This window comes from Streptopelia decaocto, assembly GCF_964273445.1.
Source record: "Streptopelia decaocto genome assembly, chromosome: 1".
NCBI lineage: Eukaryota > Metazoa > Chordata > Aves > Columbiformes > Columbidae > Streptopelia > Streptopelia decaocto.
Window position 1 is genome coordinate 85,283,750 of NC_138663.1, and position 8,375 is coordinate 85,292,124.

The window sequence follows — 8,375 nt, forward strand, 5'->3', positions numbered from 1 at the left end:
ACCGCCCATCCCCGCCTCCCGTCCCCGCGCCGGCCGCAGGGGCCCCGCAAAACACCCCCGCAGCCCACCCGCGGGGGGCGTGGGACGGGGGAGGAGACCCGGGCGAAGGGCGAGGAGCCAGCCCGGACCCCGCCCCGGCCGCGCCCCGCGTCGCCGGGTCCCGCTCCCCCGGCTCTCGCCTCCCCGCCCCGGCACAAAGGCCCGAGATGGGGAAAGCCCAGAGGAGCCTTTTCGGCAGAACGGGGCCCAGGGAGACCGAGCCGCCGGGAGGGAAAGGCGGGGTGGACCGCCGGCCGGCACCGGGCTCCCCGCGGCTGCGGGCGGGGCGGGGCGCGGGGCCGGTGCCTGCGGCGGGGCCTCCCGGGGGGCGGGGGTGGCGGCGCCCGGCTGCCGTTCATCAGCAGGCAGCGCGGGGCGGGCGCTCCCCGCCCGGCCGGCAACGTCCCATCCCCCGCCCGGTTACCAGGCAACGGCACAAAGGGAGAGCCTCGTGCGGGGCCCGGCGGGGGGGTCTCCTCGCCCGCAGCGGCGCCGGGACCGCTCCAGGAGCCGCGGGAGCCCCAGTTTCCTCCGCGCAGCGCGGCCACGGCGGCGGCGGGGCTGCGGGGAGACGGCGGGCGCGGGCCTCGCCCGGGCGGGCTTCCCGCGGCGCCACATCGCCCCCCGCCTTTGCCAGAAACGCGGCCGTGCGGTGCGGGGGAGCAGCGGCCGCTGCGGGGAGTCGCGGTTCACCCCGATTTTAAAAGTGCGAAGCATCACGTTGAAGATGTGAAATATTTTTCCCCACAATGTGTTTGGGAAACTGCGCTGGCGGCAGCCGCCTCCCCTTGCTAGCAAAGTTCAGCCCCACTGCGCGCATATGTGGCCATTCTGGAAAAGTTGCCGTGGCAGGAGGACTTTTGGGAAGTGGGAAGGGAGAACCCTGTTGGTTTTGTTACCTGAGAAGTCAGTGCAGGGCCTAATCCAAATACAGCCGCTGCCACGGACTTCCTGGGGGGCATGGCCAGCTGGAGCTGGGGAGGGTGGGCTGAGGAGAAGTGCTCAAAATCTGCCCTTACTCAACCATTTTAGATGCAGAAACTGGGGCTGGTTGTATAGGCAAAACCTAGGCTGCACCCTACAGATGCAGGCATGTGCTTGCACGTTTAAATAAGAGCAACTTTGTGTATGGACAAGTCCTTGCGTTGCACTCTGGTAGCCTTCAAGTATAATCACTGTTTCCTCGGCAGGACCTTTCAGTGAGCAGGCTGCATGGTGCCCTCTCAACGGGTTTTTATTCAGTCATTCTTATTGTCCGCTACATGGCTCCAAGCACTATTTACTGTAGAACATCCAAACTTGGCACTGAATACAGATGTATTCATCTCCTTGTGGGTTTTTCTGTAGTGGTAATCACCCAAACACTTTAAAAACATTAATGTCTCTGCAACACCCTTGTAAGTTGGTGACTCCCAATGCGTTTGTTCCACACCCTCTTCCCAGGGGTACTCTACCATTTTGAGGCCTCCCTATTTCTCCTGCATGCAGCATTGCTCTTGGTGCCTCATTCCAGAGCTAACCCTGTTGGCATGCAGCACCCCCTTGCACAACATCAGCATGCCTCATGTCTCCACCATTCATTCATTCTTTCATCCCCAACCTACCTCTTTGTCTTGACCCTTGCCAAGAGCAGCTGTAATCCTGGGGTGCTATTGTTCTCTAGGACTTTCTAGTTTCCACACATGGAGTGGGGGATTGAAAAAGCTCTGCCTAACATTTGCCAGACTGCCCACTGATTGTGGGTGGCCAGTCTGAAACATTTCAGAATATTGTTTTGCAGAGGTGGTATGCTGACGAGAATACCCTGTTGATCCGAAGCAGAGACATAAGTATTATCTGCTTCACAAAGTGTCTCACCAAGCTGAGCCCCAACAAACAAGAATATTATTATTGCTGTTGAGGTAGTAGTGTTTGCAGTTGTCGTGGCTGCTTCAAATGGTTACCTTAGCAGTTGACAGCCTTGCACCCCAATCTCATAATGAATGTGACCCTTAGAGGCCAAGGTGATGATTCAAGGAAGGAGGATGATCTCGGCAAAATCTCTGTTTTCTGGATGCTGAACAAAATATCCAGATCACACCATCTGTGATTTGGGGAAAACCCTCTATGAAAGTTACAGATATTATTGCTTCAGCCCCAGAGTCATCTTTATTAATAACATGCGACAAGTTTATTTAACCACAAAGTCAATCCCCAAATGGTTTTCAGGTCATCTCCCATAACCAGGTCAGCTTCTTGAGTTCAAAAATTTGATTTAAACACATTTTAAATTTATTATCAAGATTTTAATGTCATTCATTATTGACATAAGAGAACTGGCAGACACCACAATGCGTTAGGAAAATCTTACTAGGTTTAGCATTACTTCAAGAAAACAGACAAAGGTGGCCCGTCTCCTGTAAAGCCTGCAGTCTTAGTTTATGAAAGGACATCAGAAGCGATTCACAAGAGAAGCAGGACCAGAGGGGCAGGGTAACAATTTCTGTTTGTATAATCCTGACTTCTGAGGTCTTACTTCGGGACAACAAGCAGCATTTGCACTAATGTCTAAGGTTTTTGGCTGGAGTTATGAAAAATGACAAATGGTTGAAGACAAGCAGAGATGTTCAGGATCCTTTCTGGGTTTATAGCTGGCTGAGGACAGGCTATGGAGGATGTGACCAGGAGCAGGCTTCCAGGGCATGCTGACAGCCTTCCCAAAGGTGACAAACCATTTCCCTTTCCCTGCTCAGAAATCCTCATAGTGAAATTGCTGCTAGGTGAAACCACACTTTACTCTGATCTGTGGCAGTTAACATAAGTGGAAAATAGGCAAGAGAAACACAAGGAGTCATGTGTGCTCATGTGGAAAGACCAAGGTGGTCTGGCTGCAGAATATGGGAAATAAAATCATCTCACCTTTGAAATAAATAGATTGAAGACCTTGGCGAAATCAAGAGCATTATTAGCTATGACTCAGGGAGTCTGTGAGCCAGCTAGGAGGCTCAGCAAGCAGATACCAAGTTTGCTGGGGTGCAGCTGGACCTCTCTTAGAGCAAGGAGATGGGACACACCGCCTTGTGAGGTCTCTTCAGCCGTATCGTCCCACTGCTTTCCAGTGCTACCAGGGGACACACCGGCCAAACCGCAGGCCTTCGCTGTGATGTAGCCTTCCTACAGAAACAAGAAAGCACAAGAGAAATGTTGATAAACCAGAGTCCTGTGGGGGGAGGGTGGGGTAAAATGAGATAGTTAAGGTGCTGGAGCCTGCGGCATCCAAGGGGAAAGCTGAAGGAGCCGATTCTTGCATCCTGGAGTAGAAAAACTTTAGGGGGGAACTAATTACTCCCTTTAGCTACTTTTTTTTTTGAGGGGGAGGGGGAAGATGTTATGGAGAAGTTAGAGCCAAGCTCTTCTGGCAGAAGCACAGTGAAACAGTAACAGCATTTTCAAAAAGGGAAATTCTGACTGGATAAAGGGAAAACCTCCTCACTGAGGGTGGTCCTGCACTGGCACAGGTGCCCAGAGCACATGGGGAATCTGCCCTTTGGAGGTGATCGGGAGCTGCCTAGCCAAGGCCCTTAGCAACCTGATCTAACTCTGGGGCTAGCCCTGCTGTGAGCAGCAGTTTCGAGTGGAGACCCCCAGACATCCCTTCCTATCTCAACCTTCCTTTGAAACTCTGATTGTAAAATTACACAAAGCCCCACTTCCTTTTTTGACACACAGTACATAGTACTCTCCTTGGTGACAAGAATAAGCAAGCAAGCCCTCTAGTCTGCACTAGGCTTGGGGAAAGTCTCCCAGCCAGGGCCACCCAGGATGACTTCTCCTGGCTTTCTCAAACTCACACAAATAATACTTATGAACTGGTGATAACTGGTAAATGAAACACTGAGAAGGTTATAAACCTCCTTGCCCAGTCTCACCAGCCTCCGAGCAATGGCTGTCCCCATGGCCAAGGTAGCTCAGTGACTGATAATGAAGCAATGAGCTGCCTCAGTTTACCATTTAATCAAGCTAATTGGGCCTGGTCTGTAGCTCAGGGAGGTGTTAACTGAGATGGCTCATTCATGTGCCACTGGCATCCTCTAGAAGTGAGGAGTGAGGGTAGTAACATTACCTATCGCCCCAGTTCAGTTCTCCACTAGATGTGCCAGTATATCATAGAATGACAGAATCATAGAATTCTTTGGCTTGGAAGGGACCTTAAAGACCATCTAGGTCCAAGCCCCCGGCCATGGGCAGGGATATCTTCCACTAGACCAGGTTGCTCAAAGCTTCATCCAACCTGGCTTTCAGCACTTCCAGGGATGGGGCATCCACAGCTTCTCTGGGCAGCCTGTTCCAGTGCCTCATCACCCTCATGTCATACCTGTGCAGCTGATTTCTAAGGCACAGCAGGATGTTCAGTGTGCCAGCAGAGACCTCTAAGATACACACAGTTATCCAAAACTGTGGCACTTGTGTTATCTACAGAGGTGTTTCATCTCCGCCATACGTGGTGTAGCACACAGTTATAGCTGCTTCCACACTGAGACATGCAATGGTCTAGTAAGCTGATCTTTGCTCAGAGACTGAGCCTCCTAATGTCCTCCTGACAATGTGTCCAACCTGCCTGCATTCAGACTTCCAGCAACAGAAACTAATTTGAATAAGCCCCTTATAGGAATTACCCAACACCCCAATTTTTTTACCTCTTGTCAGACATTCAGCAAAAGACTGTCTTCGACAGTCTCTTGTGTTAAGGATGTTGGTCTCGCAAGGTTGCATACCACCCCATTGTTTTTGTGAGAGGCAAAAAGACACCAGAGAAATTCAGTAGCTCTCCATCATTAAGGCTTTCCCAGGCACCCTACAATGAGCCTAATTTATTGACATTTCCCCTTTCAGCTCCTTCATGGGCACATGCACCTGTTCAGAAAAGAAAGAGCAATACTGCAGGCTCGGGAAGCAGGGGGTTGTGGTGGTGTTGAATTAATGGCTTGACATTGCTCTGAAAACATCATTTAAACAGAATATGATTTGAGAGTTAAAGAAAACCAATCCCACAAACGTTTCTCTTCACAGATGCTATCCCATCTCCACGCCATCTCTGTGTTGTTCCTCATGCTCTGATAGAATGCACAGCAATCTGATGGAGACATCAGCTTATATAACAGGAGCCCTCGGGTGTGGAAATAGCGAAGTGTTTGGACATTTCTATCACGAAGAAACTAGAACCAAATCTCTGCCGCTGAGCCAAACAGAAAGCAGCATATATCTTATGATGCGTTGGCTAAGGATAAATATTTGCAGTGACCCAAGTAAACGTACCAGCGTCATATATTCATTACATACATTGTGCCATCAATGACAACTCTCTTGATTTAGAAGAGGCACCAAGGTGAGGCACTGCTACGGCACAATGCATTCTCATCACCTCAGTGCTCTCACGCATCTTCTCTGACACAGGGACGTGGCAATGCCTCACTGGCAATTACTCTTCACTAACAAATTCTTCCCACAAGGCAGAGATGTATATATGGGTTCCCTGCTGTTAAAGCCTTGCTGCATTTGAACAGGTAACACAGCCTGCCTTGGGTACCTGATTTCCCTCCTTGCACAAAAAAAGACAAAGGCGGTGGGTGAGATGTTCTTGGGAATATGAAAGCTAAGAAACCTTATTTTTTAAAAAATGCCCTGCTTGCTGAGTAATAGGACACCGTTTGCAAAATCACAGCATCTGAAACAAAGGCAAACAGCCGTCAGGTGCACAACCGGAACAAATCGTCGGCTGCCCATATCTGACACAGGCACACAAAACGCACCTTCCTTCACTAAAACAGCGCTATCGTGCACAAACGCTTTTGCAGGAGACGTGGCAGAGGAGGATGCCGCAGAAGACAAGACACCACGCACCCTCCCGCATCCACCGCGGCCGGGCGCGGTGTGGCGGCTGCCGCCGACGGGAACGCGGTCGTGCTGCGCCGCTGCCGCCCGCTCCCTACCGGGGGCCGCGTCCTGCGTGGCGGCGGGCTCCGGCACGGGAAAATGGAGCCTTCTCCGAGCGGCGCCCGGACTACAGTTCCCAGAAGGCACCTGCGGCCCTGCTGCCGTGCGGGGCTGGCAGCCTCCCTCGGGCTCCGCCGGTCCTCACTCAGCCCCCCGTCCCCGGCCTGCCCGGTTGTGGTGCCGGCGCCGCTCCCCCGGTGCCTCCCCGCGGGGTGGGCGTCCGGCTGCCAGCCTCGCCGCCCGGCTGCGGGAGCGTCCGCCTTTGTTGCTGGTCCTCGGCATGGCCAACAGCGGCCTCCAGCTGCCTCCCGGCATCTCTGCGGTTTACGTGGGTTCGTTCACCCGTGGGCATGGGGTGTGGAGCTGGTACGCGGGTTTTTAGGTGCAGGGTTTGAGTTTGGGGCGAGTTTTACTCCGCAGCTATGCTGCTGCTCAGAGAGGCTGAGGGGGAGACTTCACTGAGACCATGGGAAAGAGATGGCCTGCTGTTAGGACACAAGCTATTCATTACCACACTGGGGTTTGTTCTGTGCTCACTAGTGATCCCCTAGAAACCAATCCCGTCTCTACCTTTACATTCTTCTTCCCACCCTCTTTACTATTCTGGGCATATGTGCCATAGCTTTTGTCTTCCATTCTTGAACTTAATCCCTTTTCTATGCTATTTAGTAAAGAATCAGCAGTGAATTGTCAATGTTTTAAAAGGGTGTCTTTCAACTTTAAAGTCTGCCTCAGGACACAATCAAGGGGGCTTGGGACTTGGTGTGCAACTTCAGTCTTTACCCTTGTCCTTGCTCATCACAAAAGACAAGGCGGTGTGGCTTAAGCAAGGGTCTGGAAACTTTCCGTAATGAATACAGGAGGTTTGCAGGACTTGAGTGTGCCCAGGTACGTAGAAGGGCTACTGACATTAGCTGATAACGATGGGCAGGGTGTTTTTATGGTTTATTCTCTGTCACAGGTTGGGTTGCATTTCTTAGAGTAGCTCCCCCCCCAGCCTCCCACCTTGAATAATGCTATTGAGCAGGTGCTGGGGTTTGCTGGTGCTCAGCTTGCTAGGGCACCAGATGGAGCTGGTATATGTTCTCAAGTACTGCTGTGTTGCCCCTGGAAAACAAGATGGTGCTGAGAGAGTCTGATATCCCACCTACCCCTTCATTCACTGCTCTGCAAGTCCCTTTTTTGGGGATGAAGATCAGCTTTTTCTCTCCCAAAGATTTGCATTTGCAGTGTACCATCACTTGATGAGGGCTAAGGAGAATCTCAATCCCCTGATGGATGTGGGGGAGAATCATAGTGACAGAAGATGAGGGAAAGGCTGAGGTACTAAATGCCTTCCTTGCCACAGTCCTTAATAGTCAGAACAGTTGTGCTACAGGTACCCAGCCTGCTGAGCCAGAAGACAGGGAGGGGAACAGAATGAAGCCCAAATAAACCCAGAAGAAATGGTTAGCAACCTGCTACACCACTTGGACACCCACAAGTCTATGGGGCCAGATGGGATACACCCAGTGGTACTGAGGGAGCTGGAGGAGGTGATCGCTAACCCACTTTCCATTATCTATCAGCAATGCTGGCTAACTGGGGAGGTCCCAGTTGACTGCAAGTTGACTAATGTGATGGCCTTCTACAAGAAGGGCCGGAAGAAGGATCCAGGGAACTACAGACCTGTCAGTCTGACCTTGGCGCCAGGGAAGGTCATGGAGCAGATCATCCTGAGTGATGTCACATGGCACATACAAGAAAACCAAGTGATCATGCCCAGTCAACGTGGCTTTATGAAAGGCAGGTCCTGTTTGACCAACCTGATGTCCTTCTATGACAAGGTGACCAACCTAGTAGATGAGAGAAAGGCTGTGGATGCTGTGTACTTAGACTTCAGTAAAGCCTTTGACACCGTATCCCACAGCATCCTCCTGGAGAAGCTGACAGCTCATGCCCTGGATGGGTGTACTCTTTGATGGATAAAGAACAGGCTAGCTAGCCTGGCCCAAAGAGTTGTGGTGAACAGAGCCAAATCCAGCTGGCAGCCAGTGACAAGTGGTGTTCCCCAGGGCTCAGTATTTGGTCCAGTTCTGTTTAATCTCTTTATCAATTATCTGGATGTAGGGATTGAGTGCATCCTTAGTAAATTTGCAGATGACACCAAGCTGGGTGGGAGTGTTGATCTGCTGGTGGGTAGGAAGGCCATACAAAGGGATCTGGTCCAGCTGGATCAATGGGCTGAATCCAGTTGTATGAGGTTTAACAAGGCCAAGTGCCAGGTCCTGCACTTGGGTCACAACAACCCCAGGCAGCGCTACAGGCTTGGGGAAGAGTGGCTGGAAAGCTGTCTGGCAGGAAACAATCTGGGAGTGTTGATC